Below are 24,130 nucleotides of genomic sequence, written 5' to 3' on the forward strand. Positions count from 1 at the left end.
GATATCAAGGGTAGAATCTTAGTAATCCCACCTTTTCAAATCAACATCATAGATCTTTTAATCTTTACCATAGCATCTTTATTTTCATAGCTCTAATTGTCTGCTTGATTGGTTCGTGCATTTTCTACATCATTATTCTCCTAAATGCCACTGCATTTTTATTACTATTCTTTTTGCCTTAGCATTAATCTTTTTTCACTATAATAACTTAACCAATTTAAACCTATCACATCCTTGTGGAGATAATCTCACTTATCACTTTATTACTTGATCTGACATGTATACTTGCACAATTCAAATTTCATATTCATATACGATTATTCGCAACAATAAAAAATTGGGCAGATTACATTTCTCCATACAAACTATCTTACTACTATACGCCAAAACCTTACACCCACAAGACTTAGGATTTTACAATTAGATCCATCGAAAACACTTCCCCCTGAACTTCTAATGGACATCTTCTATAAATCTTGTTCATAGTTACAAATTGTCCTACTGGGACAACTATAGTTACATACCTACCAGTTTCCTCTACCCCAATACGCAATTTATCAACTATCAAACAAGAAGCATACGAGTGGGTATATCTAATATCTATCAAAGCAAAGTATGGAACATAATGAATTTAAATAGTACCTGCGATGATATCAGTTGTGTCTCAGTCCTCTCCATGTCTAGCTACATAAACAAAAGCAAGCTGCCTAGCCTCGGTCCTGTTTGCAACCTGACTCGGTGCTCGGTGACCTTGACCAATATTATAGCTCTATTATAACCTTAACCTCTTTGAGGCAATTGCCCAGCCTTTTGATTCTGAACTTGATTCTGCACCGGAGCTTGCATTTGATCACCTCAATGCAGACAATCCTTAATCTTATGATCTGTAGACCCATAACTCAGATAAGCACCAACCGTTCTTCAATACTTACCCAAGTAATGCTTACCACAATAGCACAATTCAGGATCTACCTCTAGCACCAAATATTGTAATGTTCTGCTGAGGTTTGTCCTCTTTGGCCCATTTTATGGGTCGTGAAGGCAAACTACCAGGACCAAAATCTCTCTTAATCAAAGCCTTAGCCTTTTCTCTCTTCTCACGCTCCATACGTTTAATCTCCTTGTAACAGCCCAATTTAGACCTTATTCAGAACGATGGTTTTTGGACCACGAATTCGAGTTAGAAAAATATTTTAACATTATTTTATGTGTTTATTTATGTGTGAATTGATATTTGTAAAATTTCCGTGTGTTAATTTTGATGTTTGAGTGCTCGATTATTAAAAAGGATTTAATTACATCAAATGAAAAATAAGCATGCTACTTTGTAAAATGCCTAATTGTTATGTCTTTTCAATGTGGAGGTTGTATGTTGTAATTAAGCCAAAAGAATTAGTGATGGACAGCATTGACCTTTTAATATAATGGTTTCATATTTTATTTATAAGGTTAAATTTGTAAAATAGAAATTTTTATATGTTATAATCAATAAAACATGACAAAATGGTTTGCATGTTCATATTTTTTATCACTGAAACTAAAAGAATAGAAAAAAAGAAAGAGTTTGAGTATTCAACCCTGTATAAGCTTGATTAAGGTATGTATTTATTTCGGTTTTTGATAATTTTTACGTTTTTGAGATCGTTGCTTCGAATACTATCCGAACCATGCTCAAATTTTCTTATTTTGATGAATATTTTGAGTTATGCCATTGATGAATAATTGTGTTTTGTGATGTTTGATGATGAATTATGAAAGATGTGTTTTGAATTAATAAGTGTTGTATTGGAATTTTTGATGAATTTGAGTAATTAGGGCTAAATTACAAAAATTATAAATTTAGGGACTAACATGTGAAATAAATAAAATGTATGGATTTACATGAACAAGATGAACATTCTGCCAAAGCATGTTGTATTGAAATTTTGTGTATTTTGTGTTTTATACAAATTGGATTAATTTGTAAAAGTGTGAAATATTAGGGGTAAAATGGTAATTTGCCCATTTATGTGTTGTTTTATTAAATCGAATGAAATTGTGTTTGAATGAGCTTAATTTGAAATTGTATAGATCAAGAACAAAAGAAATAAGACATAGATCGGGGGAAAACAAAAATAATCGAATAGTCGATTTACATCGTTCGTCGATATCCGAGGTAAGTCTGTAGGCAAGTAAACGTTGTTAATTATTACTATATGTAAAATTAACATGCTGATTCAAATTTCTATGAGTTTATAATGCAATTGCCGAATGTGGATATGCTTGGGAATAATATGTTCAAGTTCAATTTGATGGAGTTACAACGTCCGAAAGCCCCGTACGAACCTTAGGAATAGCTAGGATACATATGTCATTACATAGGATTTTGATATGTGATGTGCGAGTAAGACCATGGCATCGTTATATGTGTGCGAGTAAAATCGCATTTTATACGTTGGCATCGATATGTGACTCCAATTTATGTGTACGAGTAAGACCCTATCTAGGACAGTGGCATTGATATGTGATTACATGTAAGATCACGTTTGGTACGTTGGCATTGTACGATATATGTGATTATCAGAGTATCCTATACAATTCCGAATGGTTCAACGGGCAATGATAAGTTACAAATGAATGTGAAATCAGGTTAAAGTCAACAGGTACGTGAAATTATTTGCCTACTTGAAAGTAAGGTAAGTTGGTTATTGATATGTGATATAAGTTTTAAGGATGCTAATGTTGATGTTTGTGTATATAAGAAGCTATATGTGGTTTAATGAATAAGTATGTGATGTTGAAATTTGATTCATAATATATATATATTTAGTTAATATATATATTTAGTTATGTAATGATATTGTGGCTTTAAATTAAATGATCTTGATGATGTATATATTAAGCCATGCGAAAATGGCTAAGTTGATTTATGAATTTATACTGTCTTGGGTATAATTTTAAGTGTGCTATGCATGAATGATGATGGAGTGAATTGAATATGACCTTGGTGATTTGGTTATGTAATTGATTTAGGTGATAGAAATATAAGTGCTAAAGGTGATGAAGTTTTGTCAAGATATATATATATGAATGGCATAAATGATATGAAGTGAACTTGTGGTTTGATTTATGTGTGGTATTTGTGGTTAATCACTACAAGAAAATAGGGCTTTAGCGGCGTTTTATCAAAAAATGCCTAAAAATTGTAAAACACAGAGCAATAGTGACGTTTTACCAAAAACGCCGCTAAAAATAGAGCATAGCGGCGTTTTAGTAAAAAATGCCACTAAAAACAGAGCATTAGCGGCGCTTTCGGTAAAACGCTGCTAAAAACCAGAGCATTAGCGGCGCTTTCGGTAAAAAGCCGCTAAAAACCAAAGCATTAGCGGCGCTTTTGGTAAAATGCCGCTAAAAGTCATATAACCCCTAAACCCCAAAAAATCATAAACACTAATCTATAACCCCTAAAAAAATAATTATTAAAATTTATGGTTATACAATATATTAAATATTTTTTATATAATCGTAAAAGAGATAGTATTGAATTAAAAATATTGAATTAATTATCATTATAGTTTAAGGTTTATGGTTTAAGATATAGGGTTTAGGGTTTAAGGTTTATGAGTTAACTATGGTTTAAGATATATGGTTTAGGGTTTAAGGTTAAGGAGTTAACTAGTATTTGAAGATTTATGATGAATTATGGGTTTAAGGATTATGATTTAGGGTTTAAAGGTTAGGGTTGGAGTTTAAGGTGTAAGGGTTTGGGGTTAAGGGTTAAAGGTTTAAGTTTTAGTGTTTATGGGATAGGGGTTAAGAGGTTTAACGTTTAAATTAATTAGTATTTTTTAATTTATATATTAAACGATTTCTTATATAATTGTAAAAGAGATAATATTAATTTGAATATATTAAACTTATGATTATAGTTTAAATTATTTAAGAGATAATAGATAAACTTTATATATATATTAAATGGTTTAAGATTTAATCTAAAAATATTTTGATATATTAAAAATAATTCAATTCAAATTAATTCCTCTACACTTAATTTATTTAAGTGAAATTTAAACTTAAAATTTAGTCCTTATATTTTAATTTGATTAGTTTTAGTTCCTGTATTTTTCAAATCGATCAATTTTATCTTTTGTACTTTTCAAAATTTAAAATTTTAATCATGATCACTCAAATGATAGCAATTATATATGTTAGGTTAAATTCTGCTATTAGTCTTGGTATTGTGTGTAAAGTTGTAGGTTGAGTTCATGTTATCTAATTAGATCATTATTGGTCCCTGTACTTTTCGAATTTTGAAATTTTAATTTTGGCACAAATGACAACCGTTAAATCCGTAATTGGCTTTTTGTGAGTAATATGTTTGTTACATTAGATTTTAGAAATAGCAAAACTTAATGAATTTAATAGCTACCATTTAATTAATACTATGATTTCAAAATTTCAAAATTACAATGACTAAAAATAACAAAATTAAAGTAAAATGACTAAATCCACAACTTACATATAATTCAATGACTAATAGAAAAATAATAATAATTAAAAATATTTAATTTGTTTATATTTAAAAAATTAACAAATATCAAATGAAAATAACATGTATATATTTATAAAAAAATTAAAACAATATCATTAGGTTTAAGTAAATTTACTAAGTATTTATAAATATGATTTGTTTTAAGTAAAATTTAATTAGAGATTTAAAGGGTTAGTGGCATTTTTTAAAAAACGTTAGAAAAAACAAAATAATTTAACTTAAACGGTATCATTTTAATTGAAGATTTAGGGAATTAGCGGGATTTTTTTTAAAAAAGACCGCAAAAAAACATAATTGTTTAACTTAAAAGCGTCGTTTCCTTTCTTAAATATTTTATTTTTCTCATGCCCATACTAAACCCCTAACTTTTTCCCCTAAAATCAGTATCCTCAAAACACCCCCAATCTCACCCCTCAGTTGCCCTTTTCAATAAAGAAACTCTCCAACAGCAGAATCTCCAAGCTCTTATCGAAGGTGCCCACGATTACTCTGGCTCCAAGCTTTTCTTTTCCCTTTCACTCATCGAAGGCCGGGGAACGACAAGCTCTTAGCGCAGAAAATAGAAAGAAGGAAAGGAAAGAGAGAAAAATAGAGTAAAGAGAGGAAAAATTAAGGTTTCTTCAGCTTACGTTAATGGCGGTTAGGGTTTTCTATTGATCCCCTTCCCAAAAGGAATTTTTATTCTCTCCCGCCTATTATTTCAAGTGCCCGCTCTTTTCTCTCTCTTCTCAGTTTCCCAAAAGCCCTAATTCGAGGTCGTCCTTCTAATCTCTCAATTTTAACTTCGAATTTTCAATCTTGACGATTCCACGGGATTATTTGGGATTTTTAAAGTTTTCGGAACCGGAGACCGAGAAGCTTCGATGGGTGCTCAAGAGAAATCCCAAGGCAACTCCAATTCGCTGCAGGTCAGTTCATGTCTCTCTATCCTCGTTTGGACCCTATAATTTTGTTTTACTTTTTGCTACTTCACTACTAGGATGAGTTAGGGTATTAATTTTAGCATCTTCTTTTTTATTGAGAAATGATATGTGAATTTACAAAGTGAAGTTCTAATCTTTCAATTAGTTTTGAATTATTTTTTGCTTTATAGGTAAAGGTGTGACTCTTTTTATCTATTCCATAGTATTAGTCATTAGGTTTTTATCTATTCCATAGTATTGTCTTTTTTATGCACTGCTCGGAAAAATGTTGTTTGGATTAGATATTGAGCAAACTTCTGGTTTCCATATTTTCCAATTATATCGTCATCTTCATTAAAGGAGTGGTGAAGAACATATTCTTGATAGTTTCCCTTATAGCATTATTTTATTAATAGATCCAACTTTTTTGAGCAGTCATTGACCTGCTATACAAAAAAAAAGGAAGGTTTTGAAGAATCTATTTATAACAATAATTGCTAAGCTCACTACCTTAAAGTTGAGCTAAGACATTCTCCACTTTTAATGGATGGAAATGCCTCCAATTGTGATTTTAAGTGGAGGTTGGTAATTAATAAAGTTAGGTTTTATGGTAGTATGTTATATAAATGTTTGAAAGTAGTGCATGATGAAGGCAAGGTGGCGTGCAGGGAAAGAACCAGTGGAGGGCTGTAGCATCTTCTCTCTGTATTATTCTTACTCAACATTAATAAGATAGTTAAAGTGCTGGAGAACAATGATTTATCATATAGCATTGTAGCAAATACAATATAACAATTTTATGGCATTCGCTTTTATGAAGAAGCTCTAACTAAAACATTTAGTTCCTGGATGCTTCTCCAATAACATCTTTCATTTGATCCATCTTTGTAAAAACTTCTAAACCTGAACAAGTTTTTGATTTTTCATGTTTAGTACTTTTTGGAGCTGATGAAAGTGCCACGAGTAGAGTCAAAACTAAGAGTGTTTTGTTTCAAGATTCAGTTCTGAGCTCAGGTTTGGCAGTATCTCCATAGTAAATCTGATTTGGTAAATTTACAATATTATTCAATAATTAATCTCCTTCTTGTTTCTCCTTTTTCTTTTATTGAATCACTTGTTTATCCTCTGTTCTTACATTTTTTTTACCACCTGCAGGTTTCTGAATTTAAAAGGAGCTTAAATACTGTAAATTCTGCATGTAATGAGGTATATCATTACTGTTGTTGATGATGGCAGTGTTTATTCATTCTTATCTTACTACTTTTTTATTGGTTATATAGGTACGAAATTCCCTTAAATTGAAGGATCTCATGAAGAAAATTATCTATCTAGGAAATACATTGAACCAAGGAACTGCAAAGGGTAAGTGACATTCAATTTCTCCTTTTGGCTTCAGTCTTTGATGCTACAATTGCAGCTTGTAAAAAGATTATGCAGAGAAAATATTACCAGCTAAACCACATGTGATGTATTACTAAAACCAATTAAGGTTGGCCTGTCCAGTCCTTGCATTATCTAAGAATTGGATAATATTCAAACCGATCAAAAACTAGTTATTTATTGAACAGGTAAAAAACCAATTATTTTTTTTTTCCTTTTTCTTAAATTAAAGACCATGCCATTAAGGTAAATGCATATTACTGATAACTATTAATTATTTTAACTATTTATTTTACATTAAATTAATGTTTAAACATAAAAAATAAAATAAGAAACAATCAAATCAACTGGTTTAACCTGTGGTCCAGTTTCTTTAACATTGGCATTTATGTCCTTTAATGTCGAACTTCTACATTTATGTCTTTCATTTTGAATTTTTAGATGATAGTAGTGTCCATCAATTCTTTGTCCCTTGTTATGCTATTAATTCATTTGTTTTGCATTTTCTTTTTTTTCTTTTTTTGCCAAAGCCACTTGTCCCAGGTGTCATGTTTTTTTTATGCATTTAATGCTGATCAACTATTCAGATTTGAGGAAGTGAAAATTCTTCAACTGCTGTATGTTCCTTTAATACGAGGTTTCAAATCATTCCTGCTATACAGGTGCTGCTGTTGGGTTTAAGTTAGACAGTCTTCTAAAGCTCACAGGTACAGGTGCTTCTACCAGCAGGATGACGCTAATGCACTTATCTTTTCAAGGTCTGGTTACTATTTTTTTTTCTCTTTTTGTTTAATTAAAGATAATTCTGTTTCTTGTAAGATCTGCCTCGATTATGTGTTACACCCAGTTTGTATGTTACTTTGCCACTGGAGATTTGTTTCTGATACGAACAGAAATGGTTGATTTCAATCAAGTCTGAACTGTGTTTTTATTGTGGCTAGGTCCTAGCTGCCAAGAAACCAGCTCTATTAGATTTTCACCTCGATTTTGTTAGCCTTGAAGCTGCAACTGAGGTTTTCATTAGTATTTTTACATTTGAGTTTGTAGCTTGGTAACACTATGTTTAGTTTGAAGGCTTGGGTCCCTGCAGATACAATTAAAAGCTTTAGCAGAAGAAATGCAAGCTATAATTAAGGGATTAGAAAAGGTTAAGCAAGAGCTGGCTGCCTCAGAAAATGACGGTCCTGTTTCCGAAGTTTTCCATAAGGTACATGGTTGTTTCGTTACTTCCTTCAACATACATATGTGGTAGAATCTCGATAAATGAATATTCAATAAATTAATAATCTCAGTTAACTAATAGAATCAAAGTCTCAGTTGAGCCAATTTATTAATTCAAATGACAGCCTCACTAAAAGCCTAGGACTATGAGCTCCAAGGATCCTCCAAATATATAGAAAACTTTAGAAAAATTGAACCATATCCATGCTAAATTCATAATTGTATCTGACATTTGCTACCAAGTCTAAGAAACATAGGCATAAGATAATATTAATATATATGTATATATTTTATAATTCTTTAGGCCCAACAAATATATAAGATAATGATTCCTAAAGAAACATAAATGTTCATATAAAACAATAAGTAAATTTCAGTTAACAACTTTTACCTTGTTGTTTAAGCTCTTCTAAAATTTAAACTTTAAAATTGTTTTTTTTTTCTTTGTGCCTAAACCAAACTAAACCTTACTCTTAATTTTTTGAACTGCACACACCGCATTCAGCGCATTGTTTTCATGTTTAGCAAGTAGTTATTTAAAGTGACTATATAATTGTCATCTGGATCTTGATCATCATCAGTAGGCCTATTTATGATCCCTTGAATAATTTATCCTTAGGTGATTCCATCACTATATCCAGTGCTTTTCGTTTGTAAGTCATTCATGCATCTTAGTAAAAGAAAATAGTAATATACATTTATAAGAATTGAAAACATAAAATTCCTTATAAATTAATAAAGATTGACCACCAACTGAATTTTGGATTGGTTACTAGCTTCTGCATTTTTTTCGTTTTATCACTCTTTGCACATGTAGTTGCTCTATAAAATAGAACAAGAGAAATGTTATGTAAACATGCCAAAGCCCTAAAATTGGATTTTCACTAGCGTTGATGATGCAAATTAATCATTATTCATTCCAATATATTTGAAGAAAGGAACATTTGTTCAGATAAAATATAGTATATATTCTCTGCTCCTATCTAATTTATTATCAATTTGCCTTCTCAATGACTGTTATTTTACCAGAATCCCCACTGATTGAGTCATACCTTTGAAACATGCGAGCTATAATTTACTGTGTAAGCTGATGGAGTTACCATAATATAGCTCTTTTATGTTGACTGGTGGCAAATGGAACAGGAAAAACCAACTACACTAGATTGCAGTCCAAGAACAATTTGCAGAAGGCACATAATGGCTGGCTCCTACCTCTACAAATGCATATGGGAGGCATTGCAGCAGCGAATAAGAATGATATTGATCAACATGCAGTTGACACCGTATGTGCTCTGAATCCGAATTCAGGTGTAAGTTTCAGATATTTTATGTGCAAAAAAGTATTAGAGTGTCTTATGTTTGTATGTTAGTTAAGCAGATTATAGTTAGAACATGCAGTAGGATTGATCAAAAACTACACCCAGTTTTGTAATAGTCTACTTGCATATTTGCATATATTTAATAATAATCTCGTGTCAACTAATTATTCTATTTTTTATTTAATTTTTTTGTTTTCAACATTTTTTTTATTTGAGTTGAAAGAAGAAAAACATGAATTGTAATTTTGACTTAGAAAAGAGAATATTCATTACCAACTTAAATAATCAATGTTGATATTTCACATGGGAATGGATATTCAAATCTTATATTTTACATGGTTATGATTTAAGTCATTATTTCATTTAAGTAACTTCATTATAATATCTTATTTTATTGATATTTTTATATTTAATCTAGTTTTTATTATTTATTTTAGTTTTGATTCTAAATTTTTATTTTTATTTTAATATTTAAGATAATTTGAGTTCTAAATTTTGGATTTTAATTGTGTTATTAATTTATTATTTTAAATTCTAAATTTAAATCCATTAATTTTTGTATTTAGTTTTTAAAGTTAAAATTTTAATAGAAAATTTAACTTGGTAATGAATTTTAATAGAGAATTTTTATATTTATATCATGGATATTATTTTTATATTTTTCATGACCTTTATAATATTTTATAATTTTTTTTTGAATTTATGACATTTAGCGGCGTTTGTGGGAAAAGCGCCGCTAAAAGTCATGACCTTTAGCGGCGTTTTTTCAAATATATTCCGCAAACTTTAGTGGCGTTAGCAATAGCGGCGTTTTTTGCGGCGCTTGTAAAAACGCCACAAATAGTTTTAGCGGCACTTAAAAGCGCCGCTAAAGGCCTAAAAAAGGCCGCTAAAAGTCAGTTTTGCTGTAGTGAATGGATGTGAGTATTTGGTTGTGGCATAATTATGTTCGGTAATGAAGAGTATATTATGTATATAAATCATACTTGAGTTATGTTTATTATTGGTTTTTGGAATATGGCTTGGTAGTTATGCTAGGAATCAATTATGTTTGATCATGGTTTAAATTCTTTTTGGTAAAAATGTTACCTGTTATGCTTGAACAGTATTTTACTTATATTTAGTATAAATATGCTTAGCATGAATCCGTTGTGTAAGGTTATTAGTTAGTTCATTTTTTTTTTAAAAGAAAGGTTGTTTTATATATGTATAAATGGATGATGATTAAATTTGGATAAATGGCCGAATATATATATAAGCATATGTTTAAAACAAGTTAGTTGAGTTATATACGTGAAACTTGGCTGGACGCATTCGGTATATTAAGTATTAATTAGCTGATGGTTATGTTTGGTTAATGATTAAAATGGTTAAGTTGGTTTAAATTGTTTGATATGCTGGTTAAGATGTGAAACTATGTTTTGGATTTGGTTGAAATTAGATTATATGTTTAATAGGATATTTAACTGAATATATGGTTATTGAAGTAAATATTGAAATGGCATGAGTAGTAAGCATGAATATATATATATTCAATTAAGGCTTGTAGAATTATCAAATGAATAGTAAATTTTACAATTAGCCATGAATAATATTCAATTTCATGTGTTTTAATCATGTTACAAGTAGCATATTTTGACATGTATAATTTGGTTTGAAAGTTCGACTAAGGTATTATTCATGTATAAATTTTAAATTTAAGATGGTAATTGGAGTAGTAGTCGAATATACATATGCATATATTTGTATAATGTGCTGCATGGAAATCATTTTGTTTTAAATGATTTGTACCTTGAAAGGGTTACTTTTATATGACACATGTTTGAATAATGGAATGGAATATTTATATAAACTTTGTTATGTGCGTATGATGTGTATATTTTTGATATGCTGAATATCTTTGCATATGAGATATGTGGCTATATATATAAATATATATAAACATATATACATATTTGTTAAGTGATATGAAATGAGACGTGCTTAACTATATTAATTGTATCTTTTAAACATTTGATTGATTAAAGACTTGCATGTGTAAATATATTTATAATTATTCGGATAATGTGTATTTTCTAGTAATGCCTCGTAACCTTAATCTGGCGATGAATACGGGTTAGGGGAGTTAGACTCATCCACAATCTTGATTTTCTCAACCAAAGCCTCAAAAACCCTCTCCTGATGTGGAACGACATGAATCATCATATTATACCACAGCCCATTCTCGAATCTTACACACTTGTCCAGCCTAGTCATAACCACACCATGAGCATAACGGCTAAAACGTAGGAATACGGTCTTGTACTTGACCACAGTCATGTTCCCTTGTTTCCACTTAATGAACTCCAGCTTACAGGCCACCTTATATATCGTGCCCACATACTTCTTCTGAAAATCATCCTGGAAATAATCCCAAGTCAATCGTTCAACCTACGTACTTCTCTTAGCGGATTGACACCATCAGTAGACCTTGTCCCTTAACAGAAACATTGTACCCTTTGATAACTCTTGACAAGAGTTATATTTCATGCATTCAGACCTGTCTAATTGCTTGTACTTGGTACATTTAGTTGCATTTTAGAACATTTCATTGATATTTTTATCATTGCATTAAGAGGTTAGACTGTGTTTAAATGTTAGGTACGTTAATTGCATGTGGAAAGGTTTTTTTTGGTGATTTGGAAGGTGTAGGATGTGGAGAAAGAAATAAAGGAGTGAAGATTTGACAAGGAAAAAGGTTGAACAATTTGCCAACACGAATGCCATGGCAATTTTAGGAAGATGACTAAGACAACACTCAATGCATACTAGTTTTAGCCCAACTCTACTTGTACCAGAAAAATCTACATAAAAAAGAGGAGACGATATCGTGGATTGTTGGAGTTACCCTAGGAAGAAAAGCTTATAAAAAGCCAAAGGAGGAAACCCTAAAGCGTGAGAAGATTCGGAGGCAACAATAGAGAGTAGCGGCTGAGTAAAGAAGATAGGAGGAAACTGAAGGCAGTCCCTCTCAGCCACCATAGGATACTGTGCTACTAGATTGTTGATTGACTTGGTGACAACCATCTTTCTAAGTTCTTCCATTATTTCTTAATTTGTACTCCCGTGAATTGATTTGATCGAAACGATGTTGGGTGTTATTTTGAACATGAATTTTAATTGCCAACCCATGAGCTAAATATCATAGGATTGGGATTACATGATGAAACTTTTATTTTCGTTAATGGTTGAAGCATATATTTTATTTAATCTACTATTTCATTTAATTTTTTTAATTCCCAATTGTATGCATAGATTCTCTAGACATAGATGAGTGTGCAATATGCCCATAAATTGAATCTAATTCTGAAAAGGTTAGATTAGTTGGACTGGAATTGAATGATACAAGTGGGTATTCAATTGAATACTTGCAGCAGACTCTAGACATAGAGTAGTGTTTGTATAGAATAAAGACAAAACAGTGCAAGGTACCGTGCTAAGGCCTAGAGACACAACCTGGTAACCTGAGATCTAGCTCTTGAAAGAAGCAGGTCACTTTAGGTCTCTTCTGAGCAGTAGATTAAGTACAATTTTGCTGAGGCATTTCTGAAAGTAAGGGTAGATTCTTAGTAATCCCAACCTTCCGAATCAACATCGTAGACCCTTAATCCTTTGTCGTAGTATCTTTGACATAGCATTCTCAGTTATTTATTTATCCGCTCGTAGATTATTTATGTAATTATTCTCTTAATTGCCATTGCATTTTTACTCTTACTTTGCCTTAGCATTTTTCAGTATTAGTCAATATACATTTTGCATACTTACTACTTTAATTTACCAATATGTACATAACTTGGTTTTACCGTAACATTAATAAAAATTAATTATAATAACTTAACCATTTTTATACCTAATTCGGTCTTTGTGGAGACGATCTCACTTATCACTTTATTACTTCATTCGATGTGTATACTTGAACAATTAGCATACAATTTCACCCTCGACAAGTTTTTTTCATCGTTGTCAGGGATCAACAATTTGGTGAAATTTGGTTTTGTTATTTTACTTAATTCTATTAGTTTTATTTAACTAAGTTTAATTTAATTTCTACAGGTTTGCCATCAGTGCATGAGAAGAGGCATTCCTGCTAACAAAAAGTTTCCTTTTGGCCTAGAGAACGAAAGAACTTTATGAAGAATGCTTAAATAACTGTGAAAAATGGCTAGGAACGGGAATGATTCTTGCCTCAATTATAATTCAAATGGTCAATATATTAACCCTTCTATTTGTAGGGTGATACCTGGTTTGAATGATAATTTGAATGGTTAGGATGCTAATCCTCATGTTTGTAGGGTGATAGATAGACCAATCTGAGAGCTTGTTGTGCCAATTTTAGATGACCTGAATCCAGGGGTAGTCAGACGACAAATACAGGCTCAACAGTTTGAGCTAAAACCAATAATGTTTTAGATGTTACAAACAGTAGGAATGTTTAGTGGATTACCCACTGAAGATCCAAGATTGCATTTAAGACTTTTTCTCAAGGTCTATGACTCGTTTAGACAACAAGAAGTTCTTGAAGACAATTTGTAGCTTAAACTGTTTCCATATTCTTTAAGAGATCGTGCAAGAGCATGGTTAAATGATTTTCCATTAAGAACAGTTACATCATGGAATGATTTTGCCGGAGATTTTTGCTATGGTATAATCCCCCAAATATGAATGCCAAGCTTAGAAGTGACGTCACATATTTTCAGCAATCGAAGGATGAAACACTATATGAAGCTTGGGAACGATTTAAATACTGGACTCAGATAAAGATATTCTATAATGGGTTGAACGCACATACAAGGATGGTAGTTGATGCTTCTGCCAGCCTACTTTGCTAGATAAATCTTATAATTAAGCATATGAAATTCTGGAGAAGATTGCCAACAATGATAATCAATATCGTACCACAAGAGTTAGGACAAGCAAGAGAGTGTTAGTGCCATAGAGCTATATGCAATCACTTCGTTAAAAACCCAAGTATCTTCTTTGGCTAATATAATAAAAAAATGAAAAATACTATAGTTAAGGAGATTAAATTAGCCAATCTTTCGTGTCTTATTGTGGTGAAGACCATATGTATGATGAATACCCATAAAACCTAGCATCCGTGTATTACAAGGGTAATTTTAATTGGAATAATAACCCCTATTCCAACACGTATAATACAGGGTGGAAACAACATACAAACTTTGGTTGGAATAATAAAGGTGTGGGGAATTTTAATAATGCTACAAGATAGAATGCTAATAGTGCACCACTGGTTATAATCATCCTATGTCGAGGCAAAATGTCCAATAGGTTCAGACATCAACTTTATCATCATCATAATCATCATCATCGTCTATTGAAGCCTTAGTAAAGGAATCTATGGCCAAGAATGATGTCATAATTCAGAGTCAGGCTACATCTCTCTGAGCTCTTGAGAATCAAGTGCGGCAAATAGTGAATGCTTTGACTTCGAGACCACAAGAAGTGTTGCTAAATGATACCGAGAATTCGAGATCACAAGGGAAGGAATAGTGCAAGACCATCACTCTTAGAAGTGAAACTCAGCTTGATAACATTGCTTAAGATGCCATTGCAAGAGAGGTGATCATCTGTTTACGTCACAAAAATAATGTGCAAGCGCACACTGTTGATGCAAGTATAGTATATAGATGTGAGTCTGTGAGATATCGATCCCACAGGAATGGTATCTTTTGTCTATTAATGTCGGTGCAATAGCTAGATATAAATAAGATAAATTGTGAGGATAGTTTTTGATGCAATAACTTGAAAACAATAAAATAAAATATGATAGTGATAAACTAGGATCCCCAACATGAATCTTTAGCAGAAAACTAAATGCTCACAAGGTATAAAAGAGCAGGTGATTGTCGAGGCAATAAAATTCAATGTAAATCTTACCCAGCGTTACTCATTTATTTAATCTGAGACTTAAACATGAATATTAACCTCACCTTCTGATGATGGCAATATAGCATTGTTAAGAACAAGTAGACTAAATTCCTCTAATCTTCACTCAACTTCCGTTGAAGTGCTTGTTGGCTCAAACTGTCACTACACTTTCCAGTGTTAGTGATTGCAATAACAATTCCGTGTTAAAAAATTCAAACCCCAAGATTAAACAATAAAAGCAAGATTAAATATGTAACGCCCCAATTTTCGGGAATTCTGTGAATGCTGACAAAATTTCATGCTTTGATTTTGTCATTTGTGAGTGAAATTATGAAATAGGACCTATGTGAAAATGTTTGAAAATGCTATAGGCTATATTGAAGTGGCCAAATAAATAAGAGTGCAAAATAGGAGGATTTGCATGGCAAACCTCCCATTTTACATGAAGTAGCCAGCCATCATGTTGTTGTAGACAAAATGTACACTTGATATCCATAATTTATGGTACAAATTGATACAAATTGATAATAGGTTAGGTAAATGTTCCATGATAATAGGTTAGGTAAATGTTCCATGATAATGGGTTAGGTAAATGTTTCATGATAATGGGTTAGGTAAATGTTTCATGATAATAATTTCATGTCTTTTGTATTAAAGAATTAAATGGATGAAATATGAAGTTTTATTAAAAGAAAAAGGGGTGAAAAGAACAAAGTTTTGTCCATCTTTGTTCATCATAGCTGAAAGTTAGAGAAGAGAAAGGAGAGGAGAAAGCTCTTGAGTATTCGGTCATTAGGAGGAGGAAAATTGAAGGTAAGTTCTTGGTACCTTGCTTCTATTTTGAGGTTCATGAGTTCTTCTTGATTCTACCTTAACTCTTGAAGTATATTTTGATTTTTAGTTGTGTTGTGAGCATTTAGTCATGAATTAAAATGAAGGAAATGATTGTTGTTTCATGTTCTTTTGATGAAAAATGGAAGATAGGTGAAGTTGAGCCAAACAAATGAGCATGCATGTGCCTTAGATGTTAAAGGGAAAAATCAGCTAACATGTTGTGCTTTAAAATGATGAAATGGAGATTATACTTAAGTAAAATCATAGATATGTGATGATTGATTGGTGATATACATGTTTAAATAACAAGCATGCAAGTTAGGTGTGAAAGAGTGATTTGGTAATAAATCTGCTTGGGACAGCAGCAGTAACGTGACTTTGGAAAATCACCATAAATTGTGGGAGATGAGTTAGAAGCTGCATAAATTATGTAATTAAATCTTAATGAGTCTAGTTTCAAATGGAATAAACTAGAACATATTTTGAATTCTGTACGATGAGAAATTTGATTCATAATGAAGAGTGGTCAGATTAGTCAAACAGTAAAACTTGGGAAACTTTAAGAAAAATCTGGTATTGATTGGCCATACCAAAAATTTTGAAAATTTTATGGATAGAATATATATGAGTCTATTTTCATGGAAAATTAACGGCACTTGATTTGGAGTTTCGTAGCTCCAGTTATAAATAATTTAGTGACTGTTGCTCAGGAAAACAACTTGCAGCGAAATTATGATTATGTGGTAAACATTGACAAAAATTTGTTAATGAGTTGCTTATTGATTTCTTATAAGCTTACTATGATCTGTAGGTGTGGTTGGCCGAATATTGTAAGGGGTTAATACGTAGTTTGTATTTGAATAGTTAGATTACCGTGTTAGTAATCCAATTGTAGGCAGTTCGTGTGTGGATCTCATCAGCATATCGTCGCAAACAGGTGTGTAATTAACACCCTCTTTCTTAGTCTGGATCGGCAAAAGTCGAAAAGCTAAAATGCCGAAAACTGGTATTTTTTTAGATTTGCGAGTGTGCGAATGCTCGTGAGGTAAATCGATTAATGTTTTTGGTAAGCTGCAAAATTTGGACTACAAAGTGCATGATTTCTGTGCCCTCGATATTTTTGGGCTTAATGGGCCAAAATTGGAATGATGGGCCAACGAGCCCAATTCTGTAAGAACCCTCGGTACGTAATTCTGTTAGTACATGAAAGGTAGGAATATGCATGAAAAACCCTAAAATAGATAAATTACTGAAATACCTTTAAAAGTGGAAAATTTACAGTTTTACCCGTAGGAGATAAATTACCGAAATACCCCTAGGGTTAAATTGACCTAAATGCATGTTTGACTGTTGTTATTTACTGCATGCCATGTTATTATTATCTGATGCATGGGGCTGGGATATTGACGGAGGAAGTACTGAAAGTGGCTTGTCCACGTACTGGAGGCTTTGCCTCAATTTACTGTTAACTGAGCAGCAAGGCTGCAACTGTGGAGTGTTAGGCTGGGTGGGTTGAGCTATTCCCCACATGGAGTGTATGGTTGGTACGGGTGGAGTGTAGTGGTTGGTGGGTTGAGTAGTCTCCCCAAATGGGCTTGCATATGTTTACTGATGTTGCATGTATTTTGAAATGGGCCTATGGGCCATACTGTTATCTGAATAAGGGGCTAAGGCCCAGTTTATTGTAATCTGAAAAGGGCTTTGGTCCAGTACCACTGTTACCTGAATAGGCTTAGGCCCAATAGGCTTAAGCTAACTTGGGCTTTGAATGGGTTTTCCTTACACACTGAGTTTCCCCAAGCTCACCCCTTTTATTTTCATCCACGCAGGAAATCCCCAACCATAGTAGGCTTGGAGCTATGAGGGAATTCGGAATGGCCACCCGTTCTGAAAGTTTGATTTTCTTCTGGTGAACTGGACATCCTTTTAATTACGTTTGAGGTTTTGGGCTTTTAAATGTAATAAGGCCGCTTATTTATTTTTGATGGTTTTTATATGTTTTATTAAGATAGGTAATATTTATATTTAACTGTTGAAATTGGATAGCTTTAGGGCGCGTTTTCAAAAATAGTAATTGTTTTCAAAATAACACGAAAACAAGCAAAGCTTCCGCAATGAAGATATTTTCCAAAATTAATCACTTTTCCTAAAAAGGACTTAATCAAATCGGTTTCCTAGAAATATACATGACGTTAAGGTATGACAATGGTGGTTTGCATGTCTAGGATTGGATCCGAAGGGAGTTTGGTACTTAAGTAGTCCGATGGACTCACCTCCTCTTTTCCGGTTTCTTACCTGGTGCACAGCTTCCATTCACTTTAACCTGTAATGGAATTATCTTTTAAAACACTAAATAAGTTTTTCTGGACCAGTAATATAAAATGGTTTGAATGCTTCGATGTGGCATGTCGGATCCGGCCATAATGTCTAGGCCGGGTTTGGGGTGCTACATTTAGTGGTATCAGAGCCTAGGTTGTAACAACTCGACTGTGGAATAGGTTTACAAAAACAAAGATTTTCGAAAATGAAAATTTTATAAAGAATGTGAAAAACTCGATTTTCAAAATTTTGATCTTTAGAAAGTGGCATTCCGAATCTCTGGCTCAAGCCTGTAAGTATTATTCTGAACTCTTCTGAATATTTTTCTGAATTATCTGTCTGTACTGAAACCCTACTAGGATACTCTAGATAGGATGATTCTGAAACCATAGGAAAATCTGATAAGAGACTGAAACTGTAGCTAGATTTCGATTCTGCGAAAACAAACTCTGAACTACTGTCTGATTCATAAAACATCTGTAATAAACACTGAAATATTAATTGATGCATAAAAATTCGTAATCAAGATAATACGACATGAGTACAATAGGCCGTGGACGGAGCCGAGGAAGTGCTCGAGCGAGATCTTCATCTTCGAGACATATGCCGGCGATGGATGCACTGGTACCACCGGCAACAGAGGTAGAGTCTCATGACCGCGGTGCCGAGGATGATGCCCTGTCACAGGCAATGCTTCGTGTTCTAGAAAGGGTTGCCGGAGCAAGTTCGGGCAACGAAATTCAGGGATCTATTTCTGAATGACTTCGAGACTAACAGAGCGGAGATCTTTAAGGGCGTGTCTGGTATAGCCCCGAATGTGGCAGAATATTGGTTGGAGGCCACAGAACGGATTATGGACGACTTGGACTGCTCTGAGGAGATTGTAGTGGGGTATCTGTACTAAGTCCCTTGGGTCACTCGGTTAGGGTAGACAAACTGTATAGGGATGTACCCTTAGAAACTCAAGGTAGGATTTTCCCTAGAGATCTGACGGAGTTACCATTCGGAGAGTTTGATCTCATTTTGGGAATGGACTGGCTTGTTAAGCATAAAGTGACTCTGGATTGTGCTGCTAAACGAATGGTGCTAAGGTCCACAAAGGATGAGGAGGTTATGGTGATAGGTGAGCGAAGGGATTATTTGTCCAATGTGGTGTCGGCATTAAGAGCCGAAAAATGGATTCGGAAAGGTTGTGAGGTCTATTTGGCATTTGTAAGTCAGTAAGAAGAGGAGGGACTGACAGTGGATAAGGTTAGGACCGTAAAGGAGTTCCAAGATGTTTTTCCGGAGGAGCTTCCAAGATTGCCTCCGAATCGAGAAGTGGAGTTTGGAATCGACTTATTACCTGGAACGGCATCTGTGTCTATCGCACCGTATAGAATGGCACTGAAGGAGTTGGTGGAGCTAAAGGCACAAATTCAAGAGTTGTTGGATAGGGGTTTTATTAGGCCAAGCGTGTCTCCATGGGGAGCACCAGTGCTATTCGTGAAAAAGAAGGATGGTACAATGCGAATGTGCATTGATTATCGCCAGTTGAACAAACTGACGATTAAGAATAAGTATCCACTGCCAAGGATTGACGATCTATTCGACCAGCTTAGAGGAGCTTCTGTATTTTCCAAGATCGACCTTCGATCTGGATATCATCAGTTAAGGGTCAAGGAGGCAGATATCCAAAAGACAACTTTCAGGACTCGGTATGGTCATTACGAGTTTCTGGTTATGCCATTTGGACTAACGAACGCTCCTGCAGCATTTATGGATCTGATGAATCGTGTGTTCTAACCATTTTTGGATCAGTTCGTAGTCGTCTTTATTGACGATATCCTGGTATATTCTGAAACTGAAACGAAACATGATGAGCATCTCCGTATAGTGCTGTAAGTATTAAGGGAGAAGGAACTCTTTGCGAAGTTCAGCAAGTGTGAATTTTGGTTGAGGAAGGTAACCTTCTTAGGACATGTGGTCTCTGCTGAGGGGATTAAGGTAAGCCCTCGGAAAATTGAAGCAATTTTGGAGTGGAAGCCGCCTAGGACGGTGTCGGAAATTCGAAGTTTCCTAGGGTTGGCAGGATATTACAGAAGGTTTGTGGAAGGTTTTTTTGTGATGGTAGCACCTCTGACAAAACTCATAAGGAAAGGGGTACCGTTTGTATGGACTGAGACCCAGCAGGAGGCTTTTGAGAAGTTGAAGAAAGTTCTGACTGAAGCACCTGTATTAATTCAGCCGGAGTCTGGGAAAGATTTTACTGTGTACAATGATGCATCACACGTGGGTTTGGGCTGCGTGTTAATGCAAGAGGGTAAGGTGGTTGCATATGCATCACGATAGCTTAAGCCTCATGAGGGAAACTATTTGACTCATGATTTAGAGTTGGCAGCAGTGATATTTGCACTTAAGATTTGGAGACATTACTTGTACGGAGAAAGGTGTATTATATACACTGACCATAAGAGTCTTAAGTATTTGTTGACTCAGAAGGAGCTGAACCTTAGGCAAAGGAGATGGATTGAGTTGCTTAAGGATTATGACTGTTTGATCGAGTATCACCCAAGCAAGGCTAATGTGGTAGCCGATGCTCTAAGTCGTAGAGCTGTATCTGATCTGAGAGCAATGTTTGCTCGTCTGAGTCTGTATGATGATGGAAGTCTGTTGGCTGAGTTGCAAGTGAGGCCAACCTGGGTGGATCAGATTAAGGAAAAACAGTTGAAAGATGACTCTTTGGTCGCTCGTTTTCAACAAGTTAAGGAAGGGGAAACTTCTGAGTTTGGGAGCCAGAAGAGACGATGCAACAGCAATACCCTCATCTGTTTGGATTAGGTAAATTTCAAGGATGAAATTTCTTTAAGGAGGGTAGAGTTGTAACGCCCCAATTTTCGGGAATTCTGTGAATGTTGACAAAATTTCATGCTTTGATTTTGTCATTTGTGAGTGAAATTATGAAATAGGACCTATGTGAAAATGTTTGAAAATGCTATAGGCTAAATTGAAGTGGCCAAATAAATAGAAAAGCAAAATAGGAGGATTTGCATGACAAACCTCCCATTTTACATGAAGTGGTCAGCCATCATGTTGTTGTAGACAAAATGTACACTTGATATCCATAATTTATGGTACAAATTGATACAAATTGATAATAGGTTAGGTAAATGTTCCATGATAATAGGTTAAGTAAATGTTCCATGATAATGGGTTAGGTAAATGTTTCATGATAATGGGTTAGGTAAATGTTTCATGATAAGAATTTCATATCTTTTGTATTAAAGAATTAAATGGATGAAATATAAAGTTTTATTAAAAGAAAAAGGGGTGAAAAGAACAAAGCTTTGTCCATCTTTGTTCATCATAGCTGAAAGTTAGAGAAGAGAAAGGAGAGGAGAAAGCTCTTGAGTATTCGGTCATTAGGAGGAGGAAAATTGAAGGTAAGTTCTTGGTACCTTGCTTCTATTTTGAGGTTCATGAGTTCTTCTTGATTCTACCTTAACTCTTGAAGTATATTTTGATTTTTAGTTGTGTTGTGAGCATTTAGTCATGAATTAAAATGAAGGAAATGGTTGTTGTTTCATGTTCTTTTGATGAAAAATGGAAGATAGGTGAAGTTGAGCCAAACAAATGAGCATGCATGTGCCTTAGATGTTAAAGGGAAAAATCAGCTAACATGTTGTGCTTTAAAATGATGAAATGGAGATTATACTTAAGTAAAATCATAGATATGTGATGATTGATTGGTGATATACATGTTTAAATAACAAGCATGCAAGTTAGGTGTGAAAGAGTGATTTGGTAATAAATCTGCTTGGGACAGCAGCAGTAACGTGACTTTGGAAAATCACCATAAATTGTGGGAGATGAGTTAGAAGCTGTATAAATTATGTAATTAAATCTTAATGAGTCTAGTTTCAAATGGAATAAACTAGAACATATTTTGAATTCTGTAAAATGAGAAATTTGATTCGTAATGAATAGTGGTCAGATTAGTCAAACAGTAAAACATGGGAAACTTTAAGAAAAATCTGGTATTGATTGGCCATACCAAAAATTCTGAAAATTTTATGGATAGAATATATACGAGTCTATTTTCATGGAAAATTAACGGCACTTGATTTGGAGTTTCGTAGCTCCAGTTATAAATAATTTAGTGACTGTTGCTCAGGAAGACAGCTTGCAGCGAAATTATGATTATGTGGTAAACATTGACAAAAATGTGTTACTGAGTTGCTTATTGATTTCTTATAAGCTTACTATGATCTGTAGGTGTGGTTGGCTGAATATTGTAAGGGGTTAATACGTAGTTTGTATTTGAATAGTTAGATTACCGTGTTAGTAATCCAATTGTAGGCAGTTCGTGTGTGGATCTCATCAGCATATCGTTGCAAACAGGTGTGTAATTAACACACTCTTTCTTAGTCTGGATCGGCAAAAGTCGAAAAGCCGAAATGCCGAAAACTGGTATTTTTTTAGATTTGCGAGTGTGCGAATGCTCGTGAGGTAAATCGATTAATGTTTTTGGTAAGCTGCAAAATTTGGACTGCAAAGTGCATGATTTCTGTGCCCTCGATATTTTTGGGCTTAATGGGCCAAAATTGGAATGATGGGCCAACGGGCCCAATTCGGTACGAACCCTCGGTACGTAATTCTATTAGTACGTGAAAGGTAGGAATATGCATGAAAAACCCTAAAATAGATAAATTACTGAAATACCTTTAAAAGTGGAAAATTTACAGTTTTACCCCTAGGACATAAATTACCGAAATACCCCTAGGGTTAAATTGACCTAAATGCATGTTTGACTGTTGTTATTTACTGCATGCCATGTTATTATTATCTGATGCATGGGACTGGGATATTGACGGAGGAAATACTAAAAGTGGCTTGTCCACGTACTGGAAGCTTTGCCTCAATTTACTGTTAACTGAGCAGCAAGGCTGCAACTGTGGAGTGTTGGGCTGGGTGGGTTGAGCTATTCCCCACATGGAGTGTAGGGCTGGTACGGGTGGAGTGTAGTGGTTGGTGGGTTGAGTAGTCTCCCCAAATGGGCTTGCATATGTTTACTGATGTTGCATGTATTTTGAAATGGGCCTATGGGCCATACTGTTATCTAAATAAGGGGCTAAGGCCCAGTTTATTGTAATCTGAAAAGGGCTTTGGTCCAGTACCACTGTTACCTGAATGGGCTTAGGCCCAATAGGCTTAAGCTGACTTGGGCTTTGAATGGGTTTTCCTTACACACTGAGTTTCCCCAAACTCACCCCTTTTATTTTCATCCACGCAGGAAATCCCCAACCATAGTGGGCTTGGAGCTGTGAGGGAATTCGGAATGGCCACCCGTTCTGAAAGTTTGATTTTCTTCTGGTGAACTGGACATCCTTTTAATTACGTTTGAGGTTTTGGGCTTTTAAATGTAATAAGGCCGCTTATTTATTTTTGATGGTTTTATATGTTTTATTAAGATAGGTAATATTTATATTTAACTGTTGAAATTGGATAGCTTTAGGGCGCGTTTTCAAAAACAGTAATTGTTTTCAAAATAACACGAAAACAAGCAAAGCTTCTACAATGAAGATATTTTCCAAAATTAATCACTTTTCCTAAAAAGGACTTAATCAAATCGGTTTCCTAGAAATATACATGACGTTAAGGTATGGCAATGGTGGTTTGCATGTCTAGGATTGGATCCGAAGGGAGTTTGGTACTTA

General features: G+C 33.9%; 2 long non-coding RNA genes across 9 annotated transcripts; both read left to right on the forward strand.

Annotated features, from left to right (window-relative positions):
• Positions 1–4,840: 4,840 nt before the first annotated feature.
• Positions 4,841–23,725, forward strand: LOC107946748 (uncharacterized). Of its 8 annotated transcripts, none has more exons than XR_001696985.2 (8): positions 4,841–5,439; positions 6,367–6,447; positions 6,589–6,639; positions 6,714–6,795; positions 7,476–7,571; positions 7,755–7,826; positions 7,904–8,020; positions 9,178–9,517. It is a non-coding gene; the product is annotated as an uncharacterized lncRNA (long non-coding RNA). The 8 variants fall into 8 exon arrangements; XR_005899719.1 differs by adding an exon at positions 23,707–23,725 and having other exon boundaries at positions 4,875–5,439; positions 6,367–6,480; positions 7,755–8,020; positions 9,178–9,342; XR_001696983.2 differs by having other exon boundaries at positions 4,875–5,439; positions 6,367–6,480.
• Positions 17,003–18,093, forward strand: LOC121204594 (uncharacterized). Its single transcript, XR_005899720.1, has 2 exons — positions 17,003–17,052; positions 17,945–18,093. It is a non-coding gene; the product is annotated as an uncharacterized lncRNA (long non-coding RNA).
• Positions 23,726–24,130: the final 405 nt, after the last annotated feature.

Source organism: Gossypium hirsutum, chromosome A08 (assembly GCF_007990345.1).
Source record: "Gossypium hirsutum isolate 1008001.06 chromosome A08, Gossypium_hirsutum_v2.1, whole genome shotgun sequence".
NCBI lineage: Eukaryota > Viridiplantae > Streptophyta > Magnoliopsida > Malvales > Malvaceae > Gossypium > Gossypium hirsutum.